The sequence below is a fragment of the Nuphar pumila genome, unplaced genomic scaffold (assembly GCF_984573655.1).
Source record: "Nuphar pumila unplaced genomic scaffold, dmNupPumi1.hap1.1 HAP1_SCAFFOLD_206, whole genome shotgun sequence".
Lineage (NCBI taxonomy): Eukaryota > Viridiplantae > Streptophyta > Magnoliopsida > Nymphaeales > Nymphaeaceae > Nuphar > Nuphar pumila.
Window position 1 is genome coordinate 60,699 of NW_028323216.1, and position 4,973 is coordinate 65,671.

Genomic DNA, 4,973 nt, shown 5'->3' on the forward strand with positions numbered 1-4,973 from the left:
GGTTAAACCTGAGTGTAACGCTCCAAAATCCCAACTTGGAAAATCCTTAAATTTTCAGAGTAAATTTTTTTTTTTGAAAGCATTGCGCAAAAAAGGAAAACTGGCAAGGGAAAACAGTTGGAAATTCTGAGCGGGTCACAAGAAGAAACAACAAGAAGAAACATTTTATTTATTACAAATTGATACGTGAGCAATATACATCATTTCCCTTTTTCCAAAGACCACTGCCAGGATCTTCAAGTTCTAGAGTGTGGGTTCAGTCCTCCGCCGCACATCGAGCTCCATCGCACCACTAGAAGCCAAACACCTGTATCCCCATAAAACGGGGTCAGTACTCTTGCGAGCTGGTGAGATAAACCATCCATACATTTATCATTTCTAAGGAAACGCATAAGGTATAAAGCATGAAACAGGATACAGATATGTCATGCTTGAAAACTACAAGTAACAGGCTACTGCTAACATGATGGAACAGTTAGAGACATTTAAACCAAAGTACAAGTGCGTGTGTCAAGCAAGTGTACGTGTTACAAGTCTAAGCAACAGTGAAAGTAGCAAATACAACTACTACAACGAACTGAACAAGGAAAAACAAAACACGCAACTACTGAACAATGAGATGAGGGAACTAAGCAAAACAAAAGGGCTGAGCCAAACAACTGCTGAACAACAAGCAACTAAGGAACCAAGCACGAGACAAGCGCAAGAACGATACTAACACGAGTAGTGAAGTAAAAATAATACTAAGTGATGAGCGACAAAGTCAAGCCTTAAAACATCTAGACAGTAACGTCAAATATCTGAGTAAGTAAGCAAGGTAGCGAATACTGCTAAGTGATAAGTGACAGTGTCGAACACGAACAACATAGACAGTGACGACAACCATCTAAGCGAATAAGCAAGGAAGCTACAACTCTAGCATCACGAAACAAGAATGAGCAGCGCTATCATGACCAAACGATTAGCATTCGCATTCCAGGGCAACAATGAATGTTCATTAATTATATATCCAAGGCACACGGGATATACTATAAGGAAAAATACATGTAACCACACATTCTTAGCACAGGTGAGATCAACTCACAAGATGGGTCTATCGCCCACAAGAACTTGCCACGGAGTTCATCACCTCTAAAAACCCGTCTCAAAACAAGCATATATTTCTAAAATACGTAACAAGTCCCTTTTGTACTGACGGGACGGATCATGAGGTAAGTCGTGTGCCCAAAGAAAATGCATACAAAACTAATCAGACATTTAAGCAGTAAAGTACTTAATTAAAGGAGCCATTACGATGATGAAAATTATCGTGTACACCAAACCACAATTAGGCATAATTATGCGTATCCAGTCACAATTCCTCCTTCCGAGGTACTTAGGCCCATCCGGCCTGGTGTTCCCCGCAGGGCAACAGGAGCAGAAATGTCGAGATCACACTCAGACATTTACGTGCTCCAGCACTACTAGCATAGTAAAGGGCCTTGCCAACGCAGGCGATAACCATTTATGACACTCAGAGATGTGACAAGCATTAGCTCAATGCCAAGGGTGAATCACCGCATACGTACGCGTACTGACGTCACATACAATCCATATGACATACATGTCGATAACTGCAAGGTATAATTGCCCAACCATCAACCGTAAATGTTAATATTTACATATCTCACTCCTAGTCATGTGTGAACACATGCAAGCGCTAAGTGGCATTCCACCCAGCAGTAACAAGTGATCGTATTTCGATATTTACAATTATAACAATACAAGCGTACCCAACCCGTGCCTTCTTGCACGAATTTAAACTTTTCAAATGCCTCGCTATCCCCGTGGGGTACGAAGCGAGGTCTTAGCCATGTCACCCATGTGCTCGGCTTCACCCGACCCAAGAAGAGAACGTTGCCGGTGAAAGCGATCTCACATCACTACCATTTCCATTCTAGGGTATCACAGTACGTGAGCTCTCTCACGATCGTGGGCCACTACCCAAAGACTCCAATCGAGTCCCAAACTTCAACGGGTCAAACTGTGTTAATACTCAGATGGTGTTCGATTCTCTAAGTGTATGACACGTCGAGTGTGAAGCACGCCTCTTGTGCGTAAAACAATCATCACATATGAACATGAATCAACAAGTAACACTCGACTACCCGCATTCAGTAACCTACGGTCAAGATGTGCCAACGCCCACGTGCGAAACAAGAAAGGTCATAAAGTCAAAATCAATCGCACAGGTATCAAGCCGAGGCAACGATACAAACAAATATATTCTTAAAACTACACAACTCGCTATTTTTGAGCGGTACAAGGTTCAAAATGCATATACGGTAGCCATTGTATATGCGAAGAGCGTCCAGAGCCTGGACTACATATATATATATATATATTTTTTCCAAATACACGTACTCCAACCGACGTATCGCAGCAAAGCTCGCGTAGCGAAGCCTTCCGCAAAGGACCCTCACAAACTGATACTTGCGAGTGTGGAAAGTGAGACTCAACCTAATTTCGTTCGTATAGGAAACACATCATCAATCCTCAAGGCATGGTCGCGCTCTGCCCACACGACGGGGCACGGACAAGGCTATCTTCCAGAAAGGTCCGACGAAACAGACAAACACACGCAAGTGTGTGACGCGACGCCAGTCGCGAGCTTAACCATCTTGCTTCCACGATTGGACAGCAGAGCATGAGCAACAAAAGCCCAAGGCTGCAACGGCTTCGTTGCTTAGAAGCGAACATTCTCGCTTAACAAGCAAATCTCCGCTTGCAGGCCGGCGGCAACGAGGGAGACAATTGTCGCCACCGGTGGACTTCCGCGAGAACTCCACGGGTAACATGGGGACCCGTTTCGAGTCCGCAAGCAGCTCCAACCAGGAGCCGGGGTCCATCTCAGAGCTACCCGAGTGGCAACGGAGTTGCCGGGTGCCTGAGCACTTGGCACCAACTTGGTGCCAAACAGGGAAAAGATGAGCGAGGCTCGGGTGGGGCCTGCTGCAACAGGGCCGCCAGATCTACATCGACCTTGGTCTGCACCTCATGTGCAGACCAAGTGCTGCCAGGCTGCAGCACTGGCCTGAAGGCCAACACCATGCTCTCCCGGGTGCATCTGCACCCGGCTAAACGAAAGGAGAGCCCCACGGTGGCTCGACAAGGCTAGGCCCAATTGGGCCGGCCAAGACCACGCAGCGGGTCTGGTCCAACCGTGACCAGACCCAACTGGGTCACAAGGAAGCCCCTGGTCTGACCCAAAGGTGGGCTCGGACCAGGGCGCTGGTTGAGCTCACACCCGCACCAAAGGTGCACCCAACAGAAAGGGGGCGCCCACACCAGATTTGGGTGGCGCCCACCGAACAATAGTCTTGACCCAGTGGGTCCAGACCCAACTGGGTCAAGCACAGGTGAGAGACCTGTCGGAGGGCCTGCACCCGTGGTCTGACCCAAAAAGGGCTCAGACCAGGTCCAGCCCACAGCCTGCCAAGGATGCGCCAAGCGAAGTAGGGCGCCTAGCGCCCGACAGCCATAAGCTGCGCCAAAAGGATCAGCTAGGTGCACTTGGTCGAGCTCGTGCTCGGACCAATGTGCACCTAGTGAGGTCTGTCCCATACGGGTACAAACCGGACAGGTAGTACTGTCCCAACATGCAAACGAAGGACAAAAGCCACCAAAACTCAAAAAAACTACATACTTATGTATATATATATATATATTTTTCTAATATTGCAGTCAAAAGACTGCCATTTTTCGACCATTTACAGGCATTTCCGGCAAGAGTTTTAAACTCAAGATTCGTAGACAATTTTGTTAGCTTTCTACAGAATCCAAGAAATCCACATTCCGATATACGGTCCAGAAATTATTGCAGAAAAACCAGGCATCACTTGGAACTCTCCTGGGTTGCTGACGGAAAAATGTGTCAGCCAATGACGTGGATTCTCTTCAGCTTTTCAAGCTGAAACAGGAAAAGTTGACAACTAAAACGTTGTGTAGCTATGTCTGAGCTTTCCGAAATGCCCAAGAACTCTCCGATCCGATGCGTATCCAGGGAGATACGCTCATTTTACCGGAGGGTTTTTTGACAACTTGTAAAAACGAGAAACGAAATCAATCACTAGTTACGTTTTCAAGGGCAACCCATAAAAAAATTTTCTTTTGCATATCATATGGCTTCAAATGCAAGCCTAGTGCTTGCTTAGCACAACCATGACATGAAATCACCATAGATCGGTTTGCACTTCGCAAGTGCAAACCGGATTCCATGCCTAAACCATTCACATTTTACCAAAGAAAGGAAACGTAAGGAGGGCTTTACTCACCTTGAGGAAGACGATGGAGGTTTTCCTTCAGCTGGGGCTGAGCCACTCTTACACACACAGCACAGCCCCACTAAGAAGAAAAAGAACAGAAAAAGGGATGAAGAAGAAGAAGAAAAAAAAATGGAAGAAGAGGGCCAGCCGTTGGACCCCCTTTTTCCTTTCTCAAGATAAAGCCATCTTGGATGGCTAAGATTGAAAAGGGAAGGGATGGAGGGTGACCACAGCTCACGCCCCTTCCTATTCCTCCCCTAGGGCCTATTGTCAAGGGGTCAAGGTCTGGCCCCAACCACCCCCCATCAACTCTCCCCTAAATCCTCCTTGATTTAGGGGAGGTTGACCTTGACTTGCCAAAGTAGCAAGCCCACCAAAAAAATCGACTTCTACTTTGTTTTTTTTTTTTTTTTTGAACTTTCTTACTATTTTTTTTTTGAGTTCATTAAATGCAGCTCAAGGCTATCCCCTAAGGGGTGCCCAGCCACATGGAAAAGACGTTGGCTTTTTAGCCAACCTCTTCCTCTTTTTCCAAAATAAGACCCAAATTTTGTTTTTTTTTGCAAACTTTTCAAAAGCACTTTACAAAGTGCATTTTTTTGAAATTCTTTTTAAGTAGCATGGCTGAGGTGGGCCCCTATGCTAAGCATTCTCTAATAATGCCAAGAA

The 4,973-nt window shown here is 46.0% G+C and overlaps 1 long non-coding RNA gene across 1 annotated transcript; it reads right to left on the bottom strand.

The window, feature by feature from the left end:
* Nucleotides 1-209: 209 nt before the first annotated feature.
* Nucleotides 210-4,409, bottom strand: LOC149810792 (uncharacterized). Its single transcript, XR_016429027.1, has 2 exons — nucleotides 4,314-4,409; nucleotides 210-307 (listed from the first exon to the last, which is right to left on the bottom strand). It is a non-coding gene; the product is annotated as an uncharacterized LOC149810792 (long non-coding RNA).
* Nucleotides 4,410-4,973: the final 564 nt, after the last annotated feature.